The following is a 23,608-nucleotide window of genomic DNA, read 5'->3' as shown; positions in this document are numbered from 1 at the left end:
CATCCAGTTTGCTAACCACATATCATAAAGTCAAATGCTTTGCTGAAATAAAAGTATAGTATCTATTCCTGTGGCTTTCATGTCATAGCATCGACTTCAATGGCACCAAAACCCTAGCCACTATAGAAAACCTCAGCTACAGAATTATCAGAGAAGCTATAGAGATTGAAAAAAGACCTGAAAGCATGAATAAAAGAGATGACTCGAACAGACTGTCAATTATCTGGAAGCCTGCACTCTCAAACAAAAAAAATATCCACACCACAAGCCAGGCAAACACCTGGGCACAAACAGATCCCCCCTCAAACACACCCCAACCAGGCACCCAGATGAAACCTAGCTTCCTAATAAATGATAGCTGTCCATTTACTCAGAGCTAAGCCTCACTAAAAGCCTCCAATACAGGAAACACAATGTTGCCAGCCAATCAAGACAAAAAAAGCTACAAAACAGACAGAAGATATTAGAAACACCAATCAAGCAGAACACAGCAAACTCCAAGACCAATAAACACAGACCAAGACTCCCAACCAATCAGGATGAAGAAAAAAACCATTCTGGCACAGCAGTAGGCTAACACCAAATTTAAAACAGAAACGGCTGTGAAAGTGTGACTCACAGACGAACACAATACAGAAGCCTGATGATGGCAGATGAGATTCTGCCAAAACGTTGCTACAACTTTAAAAACACAACTATAATGACGTGGGAAAATAGCCGAACAAAGCTGAATACCATACATATAAATACCCGCGAAAACTTAAGAAAACACATATCAGACCTCTACGGGGAGGAAACAAACAGCCAGACCAAAATTTATGAGAAGCTGGAAGTTAAAAGAGCAGGAATACTATGTGACCTCAAATTCCTACGCAGCTGCAGAGACAACAATGCAACACCGACCTGCTTCAAATTAACATTTCATCACAGCACAGCAGCTACTAAATGTATCCGGAAAAGAACTAAAATGGCTCTACTCAGGAACAAGCTCCACAGAAAGAGATTCCAACTTGATCAGTTAAACAAAGATTCCCTAATTCTACACCTGGAATTGAGCAACAAAATACACCCTCTACTTTGGGACAAGATAAAACAACTTACAACTTGGAGAGCTGAAACTGAAACCACCTACAAAAATGACAAACTTTTGAAGAAACTAAAGAAATTAGAACATGACAAGAAAGCCCCCAACAACTCATAACAACACCTGAAACAATTAGCATACAACATTTCCAACAGAGAACTCACCAAAACAAAAACAGATATCCTAACCAAAGGATTCAATTATGCTATAGCACCCAAAAAAATCCACCTAGAATCCATCATATGTGGAGTGGAATCCAGCCTAACTAAATTAAATACAGATGAAGCTGATAGAATAAGACACCAAGTCACTAACATCCTATGCACAAGCAAACCACTGAAAAGCAACTTGCACAAAGAGGAACTAAAAGCCCTGCAGGCCTTAAAGAACGACAGCAGCATAATCATACTTCCAGCAGATAAAGGTAATTTCACAGTAGTAATGGATAGAAAAGACTACGAAACAAAATTGACAGACCTACTCCAAAACTCCACATACAAACCCATAAACACAGACCCAACCACATATCTGGAAAAAATAACCAAGAAGAAAATTATAACCAGCCACATGAGCAAAGAGATCCAACAGACGATCATCCCAAGAGAAAAATCTTCCAGATGCCCCAAACTATACGACCTTCCAAAAATGCACAAAGAAGGCATACCTCTCAGACCCATAGTCAGTTCCAGAGAAGCACCACTACAAAACCTAGCCAAATATGTAGCAAGGCAGCTACAGCCCCATGCTGAAGTAGCAGCTTCACATGTACAAAACTCATACCACCTCTTGGAAATGATCAAAGATCTACATGTGGTACAAAAAGATCTGGTTGTAAGTTTCGATGTGGTTTCACTCTTCACTCAAGTCCCGATAAAAGAAACTCTCAAAATAATCAAAAATAAATACCAACCAGCTAAACACCTCATGGAACTAACAGAACACTGCTTAACCAACACATATTTCATATACAAAGGACAAAGATACAAACAAATTGAAGGAGCCCCTATGGGATCACCACTGTCACCCGTCATTGCAAACCTGTTCATGGAAGAATTCGAATCCAGAGCCCTGGCCAATGCCATCCACAAACCCAAACTATGGTTAAGATACATCAATGACACATTTGTGATTTGGCCCCATGGAAAAGAAAACCTAAACGATTTCCTAACACACCTAAACAGCACACACCCCAAAATCAAATTCACCATGGAAACAGAAACAAACAACTACCATTCCTAGATGTACTAATCTTCAAAAAAACAGATGACACACTAGGACACACTGTATACCAGAAGAAAACACACACCAACCGCTACCTCAACGCCCAATCCCACCACCACCCAGCACAGATAAACTCTGTGGCTAAAACACTAATTGCTAGAACCAAACTCCTGGCAGACAAGACACACATAAAGACTGAACTATGCACCCTGACTAAAGTACTGACAGCCAATGGCTTCCACAAAAGCAAAATCACTGGCTTGATCCACAAAAACACACTGAGACATAATGGAGACCCAGAAGATGAAAAGACCTATGAAACAGCTGTCCTGTCCTACATAAGAGGTACTACAGACAAAATCAGTAAGATACTACACAGACATCACATCAAGACTGCCTTCAAAACAGACAGAAAAATAGTAGCCATCCTTAGAAACCCCAAAGATAAATTTGACCTGGAAAACCAAGGCATATACAAAGTCCCCTGTGCATCATGCCTGGCCACATACATTGGACAGACCAATAGAAGAATAAGTACCCGCCTGGATGAACACAAAAATGAAGTCGAAAAGCTGGAACACACTTCCTCACTATTCCAACACATGGAAGCCACAGGTCATAGCATCAACTTCAATGGCACCAAAACCCTAGCCACTATAGAAAACCCCAGCCACAGAATCATCAGCGAAGCCATAGAGATTGAAAAAAGGCCAGAAAGCATGAATAGAAGAGATGATTCTACCAGACTGTCAATCATTTGGAAGCCTGCACTCACAAACAAAAAAATCTCCACACCACTAGCCAGGCAAGCACCTGGGCACAAACAGATCCCCCTTGATATCTCCAGCTCAAACACACCCCAACCAGGCACCCAGATTAAACCTAGCTTCCTAACAAATGATAGCTGTCCATTTACTCAGAGCCAAGCTGCACTAAAGGCCTCCAATAAAGGAACACAATGTTGCCAGCCAATCAAGATACAAAAAGAGCCACAAAACAGACAGAAGATATTAGAAACACCAGTCAAGCAGAACACAGCAAACTCCAAGACCAATAAACACAGACCAAGACTCCCAACCAATCAGGATGAAGAAAAAACCATTCTAGCACAGCAATAGGCTGCCCCAAATTTAAATCTGAAACCATTGTAAAAGTCTGACTCACAGATGAACACAATACAGAAGCCTGATGATGGCAGATGAGATTCTGCTGAAACGTCGCTACAACTTTAAAAGCACAACTATAATGACGTGGGAAAATACCTGAACAAAGCTGAATGCCATACATGTAAGTACCCGCGAAAACTTAAGAAATATATATATATATATACATACATACATACATACATACATACATAGACATAGACATATATATATATGTATATATATATATATGTGTGTGTGTGTGTGTGTGTCTGTGTGTGTATATATATATATATATTCAGCTTTGTTTGGGTATTTTCCCACGTCACACATATACAGGTAAAACTCAAAAAATTAGAATATCATGCAAAAGTTCATTTATTTCAGTAATGCAACTGAAAAAGTGAACCTAATATATGAGATAGACTCATTACATGGAAAGCAAGATAGTTCAAGCCGTGATGTGTCATAATTGAGATGCTTATGGCTTACAGCTCATGAAAAACCCAAATCCACAATCTCAGAAAATTAGAATATTGTGAAAAGGTTCAATATAAAAGGCTCAAAAGTTCCCCCTCTAATCAGCTAATTAAGCCATAACACCTGCAAAGGTTTCCTGGGCCTTTAAATGGTCTCTCAGTCTGGTTCAGTAGGAATCACAATCATGGGAAAGACTGCTGACCTGACAGTTGTGCAGAAAACCATCATTGGCACCCTCCATAAACAGGGAAAGCCTCAAAAGGTAATTGCAAAAGAAGTTGGATGTTCCCAAAGTGCTGTATCAAAGCATAGTAATAGAAAATTATGTGGAAAGGAAAAGTATGGAAGAAAAAGGTGCACAAGCAGCCTGGATGACCACAGCCTGGAGAGGATTGTCAGGAAAAGGCCATTCAAAAGTGTTGGGGACTTTCACAAGGAGTGGACTGAGGCAGTCAGTGCATCAAGAGCTACCACACACAGACGGATCCTGGACATGGGCTTCAAATGTTGTATTCCTCTTGTCAAGCCATTCCTGAACAACAAACAATACCAGAAGCATCTTACCTGAGCTAAAGAAAAACAGACCTGTCCTCTTTTCTGATGAAAGCAACTTTTACATCTCATTTGGAAACCAAGGACCCAGAGTCTGGAGGAAGAATGGAGAGGTACACACTGCAAGATGCTTGAAGTCCAGTGTGAAGTTTCCACAGTCTGTATTGATTTGGGGAGCCATGTCATCTGCTGGTGTTGGTCCACTGTGCTTCATTAAGTCCAGGGTTAATGCAGCCTTCTACCAGGAGATTTTGGAGCACTTCATGCTTCCTTCCACAGATCAGCTTTCTGACTTCATTTTCCAGCAGGACTTGGCACCTGCCACACTGCTAAAAGCACCAGAACCTAGTTCAATGACCGTGGGATTACTGTGCTTGATTGACCTGCAAACTTGCCTGACCTGAACCCCATAGAGAATTTATGGGGCATTGCCAAGAGAAAGATGAGAGACATGAGACCAAACAATGCAGAAGAGCTGAAGGCCGCTTTTGAAGCATCCTGGTCTTCCATAATACCTCAGCAGTGCCACAGGCTGATAGCTTCCATGCCACGCCGCATTGAGGCAGTAATTGCTGCAAAAGGGGCCCAAACCAAGTACCAAGTACATATGCATACTTATACTTTTCAGAGGTCCAATATTGTTCTATGTACAATCCTTGTTTTATTGATTGCATGTAATATTCTAATTTTCTGAGATTGTGGATTTGGGGTTTTCATGAGCTGTAAGCCATCATCATCACAATTATGAAAAATCACGGCTTGAACTCTCTTGCTTTGCATGTAATGAATCTATCTCATATATTAGGTTCACCTTTTAAGTTGCATTACCGAAATAAATGAACTTTTGCATGATATTCTAATTTTTCGAGTTTCACCTATATATATATATGTGTGTGTGTGTGTGTGTGTGTGTGTGTGTGTGTGTGTGCATGTGTGTATGTATATAGAATTCTTTATTGGCCAAGTGTGATTGGACACTTGTCTTGGTGCAAATGCTCTCGGTGTACATAAAAGAAAAGATAAATTCGTCAGAGTTAAGAATCATAAGGTACAACACTTAATAATAGTCATAGGGTACAATAAGCAATCAAATCATACTAGGAAACAGTCAATATAAATCGTAAGAATACAAGCAACGAAGTTATAGTCATACAGTCACAAGTGGGAGGGGATGAGTGACAGGAATTATGAGAAGATTAATAGTAATGAAGACTATGTAAATAGTTGGACAGTGTTGAGGGAATTATTTGTTTAGCAGAGTGATGGCGTTCAGGAAAAAAACTATCCTTGTGTCTAGTTGTTCTGGTGTGCACTGCTCTAAAGTGTCATTCTGAGGATAGGAGTTGAAATAGTTTATGTCTGGGATGTGAGGGGTCTGTAAATAATTTCACAGTCCTCTTTTTGACTCGTGCAGTATACAGGTCATCGTTTGAAGACAGGTTGTTTTTTCTGCAGTCCTAATTACTCTCTGAAGTCTGTGTCTATCTTGTATGTTAGGTGTCCATTTTAGGTCTTGTGATATGATAGAACCTAGAAAATTGAAGGTCTCTACTGTTGATACTGTGTTGTCTAATATGGGAGGTGGTAATATGGGAGGCTTTCTCCTAAAGTCTACAACCATTTCTACGGTTTTGAGTGTGTTCAGTTCCAGATTGTTCAGGTCACACTATGAGGCAAGTTGTACAACCTCCTGCCTGTATGTGGATTCGTTGTTGTCTTGAATGAAACCAATCACTGTTGTATCATCTGCAAACTTCAATATTTTAACAGATGGATCATTTGAGATGCAGTCATTGGTATATAGGGAGAAGGGAAGTGGAGAAAGTACACAGCCTTGGGTGGGGAGGCTGTGTTATTGCTGTGTTAAGCCAGGAGGCTCATGACTATTCAACTGAAGACAAAATCCTATCAGGATCTTTTTAAGGGCTGCCCTGCCATTTGGCAAAATATATATCTGAGTTCTGTGTTTTTATTAAATCCCAACTTTTTATGTAAGAAAACATGCCAAATTTCTTTTACCTTTAGTAGACAGAAACCTGTTTTGATTTTCCAGTCACTTTCTCTACCAAAGTTATTTATGCTTCAAGCTGCCAAACTGCCCCACCTCTTTCTCCCTTGTTTTTGACATAAGAGAGACCACTTGTGAGCTACTGTGAAGAATGGCTGATTTTTTTCCCTCCTGATATTCTAAAATATTTTGTAATATAACTGTTTTCTACCTGGAAAAGATTATGGTCTATAATATTGGCTTATACACAGGAACTGCTGTGCTATTTCTAGTCCCTACCTATTTTCTAATGTAAAGGAAAGTTTTATGAGTATTGACATTATATTTTCCTTTGAGAGTCATGCCGGCAGTTGCCTTTTCACTGACTGGTAATCTTTGCTCTTCTGTCACCTTTGATTCCCCACTATGGTTCTCTGTGTTGGATGTGTAAGTCCTGCTTCACATTCCCATCCCCATTTTCATCACACTTTTCCAGACTCTGTACTGCTTTGCGGACTGTTTTTCAAAAGCCTTCTGCAGTATTAATGCTGTCCAATCCATCTCACTTGCCAGACCTCATTGTATCTTCAATAACTGGAACCGTTTAGATTCATCTTAGTCACCACCTATTCTCTATATTCCCCAGTTCTTCTCCAAGTTCACTTGTTAATTTAAGACTGTGCCTCAAAGTCCAGTCTAGCATCTGTCTGGAGTTTCTCTTTTCTCTCAAACACTTCTCAGCTGAAATTAAATTTAGCTCTAAAAGCCAAAATATATTTATTTGCACACCTAACACAAAATTCGTTTGGGTTTCTGCATAGATATGTAAACAACCAGCAAGAAGCGATCATTGATTCCAGCTAAATAATAATAATAATAATAATAATAATAATAATAATAATAATAATAATAATAATAATAGAATATAACATTTCATTAATAAAGCTGATCGTTAATAAGCAGCAGTGTGAAATAATTCCTTGCAAACTGAGTAGCACTAATAATTTTTTTTGCAAAGTAGATTCTTTTGTTTGCAATTCTCATATCAAAACAATATCACAGAAGAGAATTTGGGCAGAAAAATCCTGAAAATCTAGATGCTGTAGTTTAAAACACAAATCTGACATCACATCTCCAACACAGTAAAAACCTGTCAAGTCTCTAAAAATGGATTGGTTACCTTGGATCTCTGATTTTAATTTTCATTCCCCAGCCTGCCTCAGAAAGAACCTCTAGTAACATGCCATTTGACAATATGAATATCGTGCAAAATAACTTTATAATCTAAAACTGTAAACATCTTGTTATTATGATCTGTTGAGAGAAAAAACCACAGTGTTTGCCTTTGTTTTTTCCCCCAGAAATTTTACAGCTGCTGTAGGTTTGTGCAGATGACGACATCAGAGATGCTATCATTATTTTCCCTTCTTTTGTCTTCATTTACAGTTTCTATTCCAGCTTCGCCCCTTAATTAAATGTTGGGAATGGAAGCTTCTAGAATTCCAAGCTGGCAAAATTGGGGGCCAGCTAGGAATTCTGGGATTTGTAATCTGACTAAAGCTGGAGGAAGGCCATCCTAATTCCACATCTGCTGCTGTGTGTACATGTCAATTTTAGATAGAATAATTCTTTAGAACCTAGTGGAACAAACTGCAAAGGTATCCAGTAGAAAAGTCCATCAGATGAAATAAAGTGCTTATTGATGACCCCAGGAAAAGTTGTATTAGTTTCCACCAACTGGACTGGTTAGGTCAGCCTCCATTTGAAAACTACTTTGTAACTGGTGTACGGTTGTTGGGTGTTACATTCCATACTTTAGGGAAATCTTAAAAATAGGTTGGGCAGGAACATATGGAGAGTTGTGATCTCTTCCGTGCTTTAATTCTAAACCAGTTTTAAAAATAAGATAAAAAACCAACACTTTAATCTAAATACAGAAACAGTGAGCCAGTACTGTATGATCCAGTCTACCCTACTAGGCTCATGGGCATATGTTTAAAAAATGTGTTTAGGAGTTTGATATATTTTACTTTTAAAAAATGAGATTCATGGAGATTTATGCAAAAAACTACATGAATTCATTCATAGTTTATGTCCAATTGCCTTATGCAATTTTGTGTCTGCATACTGTATATCGGGACTGTCAAACTCCATATACATCACGTACAGGCCACACACATGCCCAGTTTAGCAAGCAGGATAAAAGTCACAATATGTCATGTGATGCTGCCGTGATGACATGAGTTTGACATCCCTGCTATATATCTTTCTTCCTGCCAGGAAGATCTTTCAAGTCAGAGTCCATCATAGAATGTAATCTGTAATCCATTTTCCAAGAAATTGGCAGGGTCAAGAAAAAGATGGGGATAGATCAGGGCATATCCAGGTCTCATCTGGAACTATATTAGAGAGTTTCTTCTTTCAACTTCCCTTGGCTTGAGTAACAGCATCTACCTGAGTTCTGCATTTTTGATGGTTTCTTCAATCCAAATCTTGGTTTTCCTATTTTCTTGTTTACTTTTCAGTCCCAACTTGTCTTTCAGCATAATTTTTGTTCTGTCAGCAGTTCTTGTTTTGAGTCCCTGTTTTTTTTCCAGTTTGCACAAGCCCTAATAGTGTCTTTTTCCACTCTTCTGATAAGGACTAAAGCATCTGGAGGATCTGCAGTGGCCTACAACAGAAATGTAAAAGCAAGAAAGCAAAGCACTCCTGCATGTTTCAATGGATCCAGCCACTGACATTTCAATGGATCCAGCCACTGACATTTCAATGGATCCAGCCTATGTATACATACATTTTTTTTATTTGATTTGATTATTTATATCCCACCTTTATTATTTTTACAAAGGCAATGAACATATCCAACACACATTCTTCCTATTTTCCCTGGGACAACAATCCTGTGAGGTGATTTGGGCTAAGAGAAAGTACAGGTCCAAGGTCACCCAGCTAGCATTCATGGCTTAAGGAAGGACTTGAACTCACAGTCTCCTGCTTTCTAGCCTGGTGTCTTAATCACTAGACCAAATTGGCTCCAGTGGTTACCTCTGTTGGCATAGTTTTATTAAAAACAACCTTCTCTAAGCCAAGTAAGCCCTCAGTCTCCTGGATTTCAGCTTCTGGAATTTCAAGTTAGTATGGCTGGAGTATTACAATCCAAGACATCTGAAGGGCATCGGGTTATATTTATGATAGTTGACATTATTGTTAAGTTTGAAAATGATAAGGCACTTACTTATATGTACTAACCACTATATATTTCACATTTTTGGAATCTATATATAATAAAAGATTATTTGCACTACGTTGATATTTTGATATTTTTTTAAGCAGAGTTTTTATTTTTTTCAACAAACATACAAACAAAACATCAAAACATCAAACCCTCTTTCAATTATATACATATACATATTTTGATATTTTTAATGACTTCAAGCAATTCCATGAAAAAATATGTGAGCTGCAGGAGAGCATCAGAAAAGCTAATATATATTTTACTTTTTAAAAATGTTCAATACCTTGAGAGTGCTCAGAATTCATTTTTATGGTAATATTTTGATTTTATTTTTCATTTCCATCTTTGGCTTATATGTGATTATTCTAACCAGCTTACATTGGAACTCTCCAAATATTTTAACATTTGGATGAAGTAACTGAAATTATAATATGCACCTTATTGAGATAGTTGTAAAGTAAAGCTGCAGGGCATCAAATTAGAGTCAGAAAAAAAGAAAGTCATTTTTATTGAAAGTGAAATTGGGATTTCCATTTACTTTTTTTTGCTTAATCTATATAGCAGCTGTTTATTCCAAGAATGTTTCAGTTTTATTCAAAATATTGCCAAAAACAGAAGCCACAGCAAAGAGAAAACTGTTTAAAAAAATTATGTTACAAATGTGATAAACGGTGCTAATGTTTCAATAGACATTTCATAAAAGATGGTGGGAAAATACATAAAAAGACATTCCAGTCTCTTGCACAATACGGCTTGTTTATTATTTATTGAATTAATGTTGAATCATTTCTAATGTCAATGGTGACAATGAAACAAACAAGCAAATAATCCTTGGGGATTTCCATTATTGCTTATTTTGTCATTTTAACACCAACCCTTTATATTTAAAGGATTTCAATGTCCTTTGAAATGGATGTTTCTTTTATTTTCTGTGCATGCAATACATCTTGGAAAGTCACAAATCTTAGGGCTTTCATCCCTGAGGCTTTGATGTCATATACCTATAAACAACGAGCCCCTGCAGTGGTAGAAATTTTATGGCTGTTCTTCAGATCCAAAGGAGAAGATAAAAATGATGGAATGTCCAACAGACTGGTTACCTTCATAACCTATTCCTTAGACTAGGGTTTCTCAACCTTGCCAATTTTAAGACAGTTTTAAGACAGGTGGACATCAAGTCCATATGAGTAGCAGGAAGTTCTGGAAGTTGAAGACCAGCTATCTTAAAGTTGCCAAGGTTGACAAGCTAATCACCGGGGCCTGATGGATTACATCCCAGAGTTTTAAAGGAGCTGGCAGAGGACATCTCAGAACCACTGCACCATATCTTTCAAAAATCCTGGAGCACCAGGGAACTACCAGAGGACTGGAAAAGAGGTAATGTGGTTCCCATCTTCAAAAAAGGAAAAAAAAACAGACCCAGGAAACTATAGACCAATCAGCCTAACATCAATACCTGGGAAGATACTGGAAAAGATAATAAAAAACAGATCTGCCAACATCTAGAAACAAGTAAAGTAATAACTAGCAGTCAGCAAGGGTTTGTTAAAAACAGATCATGCCAAACCAATCTTATTTCATTCTTCAACACAGTGACTTAATTAGTAGACCAGCAAAATACTGTGGACATAATATATTTAGATTTCAGCAAGGCATTCGATAAAGTAGACCACAACCTACTTCTTAGTAAGCTAGAAAAAAGTGGAATAGATAGCACTACCACTAGATGGACTTGCAACTGGCTGTCAAACCATACTCAACGAGTAGTACTTAATGGGTCTAAGTCTACATGAAGGGAAGTAAGCAATGGGGTGCCACAAGGTTCCGTCTTAGGCCCAGTACTCTTCAATATCTTCATTAATGACTTAGATGAGAGAATAGAAGGGGAACTTAACAAATTTGCAGATGATACTAAGCTGGCAGGAATAGCTAACATCCAAGCTCAAGATCCAGGTGGATCTTGACAGACTAAAACACTGGGCCATATCTAACAAAATGAAATTCAATGTACAGAAAAGTAAAGTCCTACACTTAGGCAAGAAAAACCAAAAGTACTCATTTAGACTGGATGAAACCAGGCTCAATAGCAGTAACTATGAGAGGGATCTTGGAGTCTTAGTGGACAACCAGCTAAATATGAGCCAGCAGTGTGCAGCAGCAGCCAAAAAAGCTAATGCAATCCTGAATTGTATTAACAGAGGGATACAATCAAGATCAAGGGAAGTAGTAATACCACTCTATAAAGCCTTAGTAAGACCACACCTAGAGTACTGCATCCAGTTTTGGTCACCACATTATAAAAAAGATGTTGAGACTCTAGAAAAAGTACAGAGAAGAGCAACCAGGATGATTAGGGGACTGGAGGCTAAAACATACAACGAATGGTTGCAGGAACTGGGCTTGGCTAGTCTAGTAAAGAGAAGTACCAGGGAAGACATGATAGTGGTCTTCCAATATTTGAGGGGCTGCCACAGGGAGGAAGGGGTCAAGCTATTTTCTAAAGCACCTGTAGGCCAGACAAGGAATAATGGATGGAAACTGAACAAGGAGAGATTTAACCTGGAATTAAGGAGAAACTTTCTGACAGTGAGAACAATCAACCAATGGAACACCTTGCCCTCAGAAGTTGTGGGAGCACCATCAGTTGAGACTTTCAAGAAAAGATTGGACTGCCATTTGTCAGAAATGGTGTAGGGTCTCCCGCTTGGGTGGGGGGTTGGACTAGATGACCTACAAGGTCCCTTCCAACTCTGATTATCTGTTAAATCTGTTAAACACCACCTTAGGTACTTAAACATACAATTGTAATACAACATTTCAGAAACCTTTCCTTATTTTTCTGCTTGAAATCATGTGCTAGATTTGTGTGTGTGTGTGTCAGCGTTCCAGCCAAGCCAGATTCCAATCAACAACTCTGAGACGGACATTTTCTCAAAGCTTCTTTTTATTGGAAAAGTCAGACTGGCACATCTGGGGAAACCTGAACCTGAGAGTTCTAGGTTTTCCCTCAGTAAATCAAAAATCAAAACCCAACCCCTGATTGGTCCCTCAAATGGTCCAATCACCATCTGTCCCAACTGGAGACATCCCTTCAACCACTCCTCCTTGAGGTGCAGGAATAATACGACTTTGACCAAAAAGAAGAAAACTATTGTGTCTAACTACTAAAACTCTAAAAATCCCCCCTCCTAATTTCCCAGGCACAGAAATGTGGCAGCATGGAACTTCTGGTGTAAATATGGCTTCCAAAGCTGACAGTGTGTTTGGAATATAGAATTCTCCTGAATTTCCTTAATTATTATAGATATATATTAAAATTAGAGGTGGTTTTTTTGTTGTTCTTGCAAAATTTAAAAATCTAATTCTGAAGTGGGACTAGAACTCTAGAATTGTATTATATTCTGTTATGTTTTATCTCTTCACAACTGTGTTTGTGAAGGACCTATCCAAACACTAGACAGTATGAGACCTCTGCTCCAGACAAGGGGTAGGTTTCTATTTTCTAAATTGGTGATCCAGAGGAAATAATGCTTGCTCACTACTGGCTTGCCTTGTTTGCCTGTCACACCAGCTGATATTCTTTCAGAGTGTACAAATACAAATACAATTTATAAATTCTTCTTATGTGAGACTTGCTGGGCATTCAGTCTCTGAAAATAATTCATAGGAAATTTCCTCTAATGGATATCAACTGGCTGTGACTACTAAGTTTAATCAGAGCTGCTCCCAGGTTTCTTAATGCAGCTTAAAAACTTTCATAGCTGGAATAAGTATATAAATCCTGGCTCAGATTAGCCCTATCTTTAAATGAAATGCTCTGAGAGAAGATTATTGGAGGAAACAGATGGTAAAAATGCTGAAGATCAGATGAAATCTTTTTCTCTGAATGAAACTGGGAAAGGCCACCTCCACCTCTGAATTTCCTCTGCCATAATGATCATCCTCTGTGTTCTTCCCCACTCCCATTTCATAAAGCTGTACAGTGTTTAAGTACAGTCATTCTTAAGTTTACTCTTCCTGAAAGGATAAGGGAAGCACATCCACCCTTGCATGTTCAGTGAAACCATTCCTGAAACACGGTAGATTTAGTCACACAACGTACAATGACTGGTCAGTGTAAAACTGGTTATACAATATATTGGTAATAAGCATTGTGATACTTCGCTTTCATGCTGTATTGTGGATGTATTTTGGGAATCCAGGCCATATGGTTAAATTTTGGTTCAAAGTGTTCTGCAAATCTAGGAAATAAGTTATGTATATGTATGTACCATATGCGTGTGTATTTACAAAAGGGTCAATATTCAGTTTTTAAAACTCACCAGAGGATTTGATGCATCTCTGAAATATGACATTGGATGTTATCATTCTGATTCAAAAATCAAAATTGATTTTTTTTAATCCTCTCGTTTTTTCCAACCTAATATGAATGCAATTTTCGAGTCAGGGTTAGTTGCGATGATCTCTTCAAGAAATTGCTTTGTAATCTTTTAAATAATTTAAATATACTATGGATCACCTCCATCTGTATGTTGACTGTAATCAGCCCTAAACCATTATAGACTAGTGCATACTGAATATTGCAATTAAATTTGAAAAGTTATTGGATATAGGCATTTAGCAAAAACCACAGGGACAGTCCATACATTTTGTAACTTGGCCAGCAGCTGATGCAAATCATTAATTTGCATTATGATGTCAAGACATATGTGATGTCACTTCCCCTCTCTTACAGTCATTGGTGAAAAGATTCTGGTATTAATCAAATACCTGTTGTTGTGGCATTGACAATAAAGGTATTGAATTTTTTTTAGCATTGACTGTCAACAGTAAAAGAACCAGCAGTCATAAATATGCCAAAAACTAGCACTTGGTAAACTAGCAATTGAAACCTTGGAAAGGATATTGAGAGGTTGTGATGTGTGCATACCTACAAAGACCATGATCACACAAGCATTTTTTTTCCTGAGACATTCTATGGAAATGAAAGTTGGTCTTTGAAGGAGCAACATAGAAAGTATATTGACACTTCTGAAGTTTGATATTGGAGAAGACTTTTGAGCAGAACTTGGACAGCCTAGAAAAGAAATGAATCATAGAACAAATTAATTTGGGGTTCTCACTTGAGTCACAAATGACCAGGTTCAAATTATAACATTTTGGACACATTATCTGAAGAGTTAGCTTTCTGGAGAAGTTTATAATACTGGGAAGAGTGGAAAAAAATAGGAGTGGATGACGAGCAGCAAAATCCATTGACTCAATTACAATGGCAATGGATGCAATATTGGATGACCTAAAGGGCCAGGGTGGGGATAGGACATCTTGGAGAAGTCTATCTATGTGGTTGGTAAGAGATGTAATGGCATATTATCAATCAAAACTCTCTTGTAGGCCAAGACTATCATATGTCAGAAGTTAATTTTGGAAAGGGCAGAAAATTATGTTCTGTTTATTTGTGTTTTGATGGTAGTTTAGGAGAAATGGACAGTGAAGGCATTTAGTTGTTATGGGATTTTGTGACCTTTTTTTTGGCTATGATGTGTATGTTAGTATCCAGAAAACAGAATTTTAAAAAATAACTAGCTTCTTTGGAGAACGGCAGAGTCATCCAAAGGAAACAATAAATTAATGGATAGAGAATGTATTGATTTATTTTTTTCACAGTATTTATAATCCACTCCAACCTCAAAGGACTCTATGTGACAAATTTTGTTGTTGTTCAGTTGCTAAGTTGTGCTGGACTCTCCATATAACTCCATGGACCACAGCACACAAGGATCCCTGTCCTCCACCATCTCGCAGAATCTGCCCAAACCTACTGGCATTATCTAGCCATATTATTTTCTGTTGTCACCTTCTCCTTTTGCCTCCAATAGGTGATATGTAGTATCAAACAAAAGGAAAACAAAAATGAAAAGATAATTTGGGAAAGATTAGTTAGAAAACTGTTCTGAAGCAGTAGCCAACCCAGAAAATAGCTAGAGAAAGCAATGATAAAACCTTAAATAAAACCTGAACCAGTTATGTAAATGTGTTGTGGCCCGTCGGCAGCAGAGTCAGACAGTAGTGAGGACATTGGGCAGGAACCTGGGCTGGGTCTGGAGGCTGAGGAAAACCCAGAAGAGGACGCTACAACAGAGGCAGAGTTGGGGCCAGGGCAGGCTTCCAGTCAGCAGCTGCCTTTGGGTTCAGACAGCAGTGATGTGGGGGAGCTTATGGAACCGGTTCCCAGCCTGCGTATGTGCAGAGCTAGCTGAAGACAAGAACAATTGAGAAAGCAGGGTCAACTCAGGAGTAAGGCCACACCTCGGACATGATTGGTCCCTCCCATAGGACATAAAAGAGGAGCAAATGGGACATGAGCTTTTGCAGGGAGCAATTAATTTGTATTGTTGGTTCTAGCTCTGAAAAACTCTGTTTGACTCTGTGTCAAGTTTGGCTTTACCCTGAATCTGACAATTAGTTCTCTGGCTGCATTCCAAGTGTGATAAGGTGGGTGTTTATAAACATTTCCCTGAAAGACTGTGTGTGAAGCTTGGCCAGCTGTGAAGGAACATAATTCACAGCTGTGGAAATAAAAGAGGTTTGGTCAGGATTAAGATTGTGTTTTATGCTTTCTAAGGAAGCCTAGCTCAGAACAAAATGGATGGCACATGAAAATAAATAGCTGCAATGTTTTGGGACTTGTCTCAAGTTGGTAGCTATCCATGCATATAGGGAAACTTTATTTCATAGGGGTGGGACCTATTATAAATTTAAAAAGTCCTGCTATCTCCTGTATGCCTTGTGAATTTCATAAAAAAGGGACGTTTTCATCAGATCCCTTCTTGATGACCAGATTGGAAAGATAAGTTCAATTCTGGGAAAGTGCTGTTTGTACACTTTAGAGCTTTAGAAGGTAAACATTTCAGCATGATTATGATGAAAAATATACAAGCGCAAAGACAAGTACAAGTACCTTCTGTTCAATTGCTCCCTTCTTGGGTAATACAACCAGACACATCTGTAAAAAAAGGCTGACATTGAATCCAACAAGGCATTCTTTTACATTTTGCTTTTCACCCTGAAATACTGAATCCTGTGTCCTTAGTCAAAGAACATCTCATGTAATAATTAGAGTCCTAGGAGAGCTCTTCATGTTCTGACAGAATTTAATTCATGCCAGAGCTTCCAACATCTGCCATAGCTCCCAATCTTTTAAAGTTCACGACCCTGTCCTTTACCATCTGTAACAGTTTTTATACTGACTATACTTTTTCCCCCGTCTGTTAAGGTCCAGATTGATTAAAGTATTGTGTAATAATAAGGTGTGATTTACCCTGAATTTGAAACTTCCATGACTTGCCAGAACAAAACTTTGATTGTATTCACTGGACTAATGAAGACTCAGGTATAAATCACTAGACTCGACAAGGCAGCATTTGCTACATTGTACTGCCCCCTAGTGGCTATATTGTTACAGTGCATGTGTTTGAGGAAAATCCGTTTATTTTCTTAGGGCAAAACTAAAGGAATAGAAAGGAAGGGAAAAGATTAAAACTAACTGTGGCTTTTCCCCACCAAGTTAATAATAATATCAATATTTTATATTTTATGTATATATGTTTTTTCTATCATTTTTCCCAAGCAATAACTGTTAGCAAGCCAATAATAGATTTTTTTTAAAAAAAATACAGATGTCTCATTACCTTTTGAGTCCTTTTGCAATGTTTTTGGCTGTGACTTTGTGAGAACATTTGTGTGAGCCTGTCTTTAGGAAAAAATAAACAAATTATTTAATGGTCCACTTCAATTTGCATCTGGATTACCTGGCTGATCAAGTAATGACTTTGCATAGGAATGTTCACATAGTAAGAACAAAAAAAGTTAAGGCAGTGTGGTGTGATGGATTTACCATACATAAAAAAGATATGTGGAGCTTTGATTGCATTGTTGTAGCTTTTGAGAAGCAATAACTTGGGCATGCCCCTTACTTGGCAGAAAAAAGCATTTCTCTTCTTTTTGACAAAAATCCTTGGTGTGGTCCATACAAAAAAATTATGACTACCAATGGCATAAGATGTAGCCCTGGTGATGGATGGTGGTTTGAAGACAGTCCTGCTGCCTTGCTAATCTTTTAGCCTTCTAAACTTTGATTTTTTTAAAAAAAGTTTTAACCCAGGGGTTAAACTCAAGTAAAAGGATTCCAGTGATGATTATGCAAGAGAGGAAAATTACTAAAATAGAATAAATATGAAACAAATCATCTGGTGATGTATTATTTCAAAGATAACAGCATGTTATACAATTTTATTTTTATTTCTTTATCAAATGTATATAGCCACCTATATCACAAATGTGACTCGGAATAGCATACAATAAAAACAATCAGTTCAGATTATGAAAACAACAATTTTAAAAAGTTGAGGATGTTATTTTGGTTGGATTTATTTCTTAAATGGCTCATGTCTAAAATTGTATGATCACATCTTATCAACCCACAAATACCATAATAATAGAATGAATTTTATAGATTCTTGCAGCTTTCAAATCCATTTGTTTCTGTACAGTACTATTGATAGAAAATATTAGCTAGTGTGACCTTATTCAGTTTACCACACATTTCTTCCTTGATCCACATAGTGGCAGAATAAACTAAGAAATAACATGCCAGCTAACATTGGCTTGTATGCCTGATTATAATATAAGAAAAAGGCCTGACACAGAGAACTTAGTTTAGAATGTATTACCAGTATATATAAAACTATAGGTTGTCCTTATTTAGGGACAAAAATTGGAGCTTGCAACTTGATGATTAAATGCCTGTCATTAATGTTTTAACTCTAAACATATTTCATATGGTAATGCGCTGATTTACATCAACAAAAATTTTTACTTCCAAGAATGGAGGTAAGATTTAGGATTTAGGATGATTTAGGATTTATATATTCCCAACAAATTTAAGAAAGGTAATAATGCAGTATTTTCTCTCACTTGATGCTATTTCATGATTTTATAAAAATCTATTGTACTGTGAAATGTTGCATTGCAATTTAGGAAAGACTATACAGATTGGCAGGACTGAGATATAACATCTTTCATGATTGAATATACTTACATGTCAAAGAATATGTAGATTTTGTGAAATCCTTTGAGGTCACATATTAGTTCAACAGGTGGAAATGGAAGTGGTTAAAACAGAAAATCATATCTATTTTAAAATAAGCCAATTTTCCCCAACTAACTTCACTAATGTTTTCCATTCTTAATTTTAGTTTAATAAAATTTAATTTATTTTTAACTTAGTAACTGATATATTGCTATGGAAAATTTCCAGTTTACTTTGTACCCAGCACATTTCAAGACAATTCTTATATCCAGATCAGATCAGATAAAGCACATACACAGTTAGTTCAGCAAGAAAAGATATAGTTTAATTTATTTATCAAAAAATCAGCTATATCAAAAGAGTTAACTAGGAAAACAGATAAAAAGCATGTAAACTTGAATATCCAAGAAAAGAAATGCAAGTTCACCTTTCAGGGTTTTTTAAAAATCTGAATTATTTCTTATGTTTCTTGTCAATCTTTTTCTACCCTGATAAGTTTGGAAAAAATGTTACCACACAAAACAAATATTTGATGTAAATGAAATATCAAATTTAGAAAACTTGAATAGTAAAGTCCTACATCATACAAATGTTTCTCCATGACCATCTACTCTCCACATACATCATCTTGGATCAGCAATGATGTCTAATATTTAGCATTCCTTGTCTCCAGCCAGTATAAGATTGTAGTGTAGTGAGTTGAATCAGACTAGTAATTAGGGATGATCTAAAGCAATGGTCTAATCTGTAGTGATGGGGTTTAAATAATTTTAAAGCCACAATCTGTTGAAAATTGATTTCAAAACCTATTAAAATGGTCCAAATTCATAGACAGGAAATCTCATCAGAACATAAGCAGTGTTCTATTGGATCTAATTTCTGGGCCATCTAATCCAGCAGTCAGTTTTTACAATGGACGTGCGACTGCACAGGGAAGTTTATTAGCCTCCAGAGGCTATCAGATTTCCATCAATCCCCAAGACTTTCATGAATTGGTCCAACTATTTTTTTAAAGCTGGTCAAGCTGGTAGTCAGCATCACATCTCATGGCAATAAATTTTATTAGTGAGTGGTGTGAGGAATTTCCCAATAGATAGATGTAGTTATTATTAACCACTGTACCTATGACACAGTGTACTTATCTCACTATACTACGGTAAGATACAACAGTTCACAGATATCAACATTTTGGAATATCTTGCATATTGATATTGTAGAATGTGGGGCACTCCCTACTTTTCTAGCTTTAAACAATAAAGCTATAGTGCAGGTATTAATGTAAATTTGACTAAGCATACAGTAAACAATCATGCTTACTGTGTGGTAGTAAGAATAGAAAAGAGGAACTTACTTGGTGTCCTGCATTGGATACATAGTGGCTGTAGATAATCTAACTCTAGCTTTTAGAAGAATGAAATGATTATGGAGTCCTGAAAGCAGAAAGTGTGAAAAAGAGAATGATTTCAAGTGATTTCAACCATGATAATCTGTTTCTATATCTACCAAATGAAGTTTTGATACAAGCATTCACTCAGGTCACATTTGTTAGACTTTCTTTACTATCTTAGAAATGTGAGCTACTATAAAATGGACTAAGAATAACAGTAACTTTAAGAATGTATTATAATTGATTAAAAGGAGTGAAATGTTCTTTCTTTATAGTGTTCTGAAAACTGAAAATTTAATGAAAGGTTTAATTAAAACTTTGCATTTAACAGTTTTGAGAGTTTTTAATACAGAATTTATCACTCAGTCCTCATGATTTATTACATAACATTCTCGTGGGTTCATATTTTAATAGAGGTTATTAATTACTGTGCATACCTCAAAAGGTACAAACAATGAAGTAAAAAATCCACACGGCTGAAAATTACTTGGAGTTAGAAGTTTTCATAATATTAAGTCTATAACATATGTCTCCTGTCATATTGCCTGAATAATGTATATTGAATAATTTCTTTTCATGTCCTCGCTAGACAGAACTGAGAAAATTGAATTTATACTAGTTGCAGTGGAGTTCACAGATATTAGATACTTTATATAATTCATGAAAAACTTAAAAAGTGTTATAATGAATCTCAATAGAATCTCAACATTCAACTGAAACTACCCTGTATTTGTATCATTGTAGATCTTATTTTTATTGGATTAATATGATGAACTTCCAAGTACTTGTTCCGAGAAAGACAAAAGACAAATAATGATATAAATCTTTGCAGTTTAAAGACAGATTTGGCCAACAAAATAGCAGTTGTCTACCTCTGAAGCTTTTCCTTGTTCATAAATCAATTAGTATTGCATACCACAAATATGAGAGGTTGATTGTCATAAACACATCAATGCATACCTTTAAGGACTTATGTCATTATGCTAATATTAACATTTTCCTTTTCTGTGGATGTCCATGGTATAAGCAAATGCAAAGATTGCTAGTACAATGTAGTTTCTTTGTTCTTTCCATTTTGAAAGTTATATTACAAAGTCAACACAACAAAAGATGTAATAACATACCAGATCCCCTGTCTTCAACTTCTCCCTGAATCTGCCCAAACTCATGTCCATTGCACTGATGACACTATCTAACAATTTCATCCTCTGCAGTCCTCTTTTCCTTTTGTCTTCAATCAAAATCTTACATTCCAGGTTTCCTATACAATATTGTTCTTTACAGCATCAGACTTTCCTTTCACCCTCAGACGTATCCACAGCTGAATGTCCTTCATCTTTGTCCCAGTCACCTCGTTCTTTCTGGTACTATTCGTAATTATCCTCCACTCTTCCCTTCGCAGCACAGTGGACACCTTCGGACCTGAGGGCTCATCTGGCATAATATATTTTAGCCTATATTTTAGTCCATGGGGTTTTCTTGGAAAGGATACTGGAGTGGTTTGCCATTTCTTTCCAGTGGATCATGTTTTGTTAAAATTCTCCACGATGACCTGTCCATCTTGAGTGGCCTTGTATGGTTTAGCTCATAATTTCTTTTAAGCTGTGCAAACTCCTGTTCCCTAACAAGACAGTGATCCATGAAGGGGAAATTCCTTAAGTACCCTACTTTTACTGCGTCCAACCTACCTTTTAATGTTTTTCCCACATATCCAATCTCCACTTCCATATCTCCAAAATATTCTTTTTATTTGCTGAGAACAGTAAAGTAGCCCAAAATAGGGACGTGGATTCATATAATCGTAGCAGAAATCACTGATTTATGAGGCAGAGGAGTTCAACCTGTGATTATCAATTAATGTAATACTGAGCCTTAATGCTGAAAAGCATGTCTTAGCTTTAAAATGTACAGGCTGCAGAGTAAATCTAAAAAAATTATGAGAATGAACTGAAACAGGAGAAGTTTTAAAATGATGTTTAAACCCTATTGTAGACATAATACATTAATAATCACTCTGAACTGTTGTTAATGGGTTTCCACAAAGCTTTGATTCAAACATTTAATCAATTCAAAGCAAACTGTAGGATTAATTTGATGCATGGAATTGAATCAAATCAATTTGATGATTTGATGGACTTTGCATGCAAACACCTTTTATCAAATCAGATCAATGATTCAATGCAAACCAATCTTACTATTCAAATTAACAGAATAATAACAGAGTTGGAAGGGACATTGGAGGTCTTCTAGTCCAACCCCCTCCTCAAGCAAGAGACCCTATGCCATTCTGGACAAATGGCTTTCTAGTCTCTTCTTCAGAATCTCCAGTGATGGAGCACTCACAACTCTGGGAAGTAGGTTGTTTCATTGAGTAGTCTGTCTGTCTGTCTGTCTGTCTGTCTGTCTGTCCGTCTGTCTGTCTATCTGTCTGTCTATCTTATTTTAATATTTTAAATTTTAATCAATATGCTGATTTGAATTCAAACTGATTTCAGTGAACTAAATCAACAGTGTAAATAATAGCTTAGGCAAAAGATAATAAATTGAATATTTCATATGATTCAAATCAAATCACAGCTTAATCTGTAAAGGCCACTAAATCTGGATGACCATTATATGGCAGCCCTAATAGTGTGTTTGAAGAGCTATTAAATTGAGTCTTTTAGAATGCTTTGATCCCATAAAAGGAAATACGACCAGTCTTGTAATTAAAGCTTTCGATATTGTATGTAGAAGGAGGAAAAAGATGGAAAACAAGGAAAGATGGCAAAATCCAATGAAAACATTCCCTAAGATTGCTTGAAGAGGACCAGAACTCTTGCTTTGTTACAGGGGAGGGGGGGGGAGAACAGAGATTGCAACTCTTAAGATTCCTAGCAGCACGGGTTCTGAAGAGCACCAAATGGAAAAGACAAGTTTAGAAGAAATGTTTAGAGTAAAATTGATTCACCATCTCTCCTATGGAGAGTTGTGATTGGAAGTATATGGCAAAACATTCTCTATTATTAGAGAATTAATATATCAATCACTATCCTCAACATTTCCTGAAGTAGCTGACTCAACTCAAGATTTGTCATTTGAATAAATATGAGGCATATTCCTATTCTGATGGCAGCATTATAAATGTGCTTTTGGCTGACTTCGGAATGATCTTATACAGAAGCAGTTTGTGAACTAAATGTCACTATGTTGATTTGATATATTGCATGGGGGGAGGGGGGGAACCAACTGAATAAGTCCTTCAATTTTTGAAGCAAACCTTTCAGCAGTTTTCTTATATAAAACTTTAGTGACATATGTCAAGACAGTCTCTGCATTTTATTAACACTTTTATGATTATTTTTCTCTCACTCCCTTCCCTATCTAGCAGTAGCCACTGATCTGTCTGCTGGCCTAGGATTTCTAACTTCCAGTCAACTGGAAAGCCCC

General features: G+C 36.9%; 1 long non-coding RNA gene across 4 annotated transcripts in view; it reads right to left on the bottom strand.

Annotated features, from left to right (window-relative positions):
• The window catches only part of LOC148125862 (uncharacterized), a 106,191-nt gene that overhangs the window by 3,980 nt on the left and 78,603 nt on the right, over positions 1–23,608 (bottom strand). For 2 of the 4 annotated variants that reach the window (XR_015743572.1, XR_015743574.1), the window contains 4 exons: positions 20,144–20,222; positions 17,393–17,454; positions 16,663–16,707; positions 15,340–15,571 (listed from right to left, as the gene is read on the bottom strand). This is a non-coding gene — a long non-coding RNA (uncharacterized LOC148125862). Of the gene's footprint in view, positions 1–14,591; positions 14,779–15,339; positions 15,572–16,662; positions 16,708–17,392; positions 17,455–20,143; positions 20,223–23,608 lie in introns of those variants that run through there. The other 2 variants (XR_015743575.1, XR_015743573.1) reach the window with 2 other exon arrangements.

This window comes from Pseudonaja textilis, chromosome 4 (assembly GCF_049901715.1).
Source record: "Pseudonaja textilis isolate UNSWEBS1 chromosome 4, rPseTex1.2, whole genome shotgun sequence".
Classification (NCBI taxonomy): Eukaryota; Metazoa; Chordata; class Lepidosauria; order Squamata; family Elapidae; genus Pseudonaja; species Pseudonaja textilis.
The sequence above is the reverse complement of the archived record's forward strand: the minus strand, read 5'-3'. Positions and strand labels throughout refer to the sequence as shown.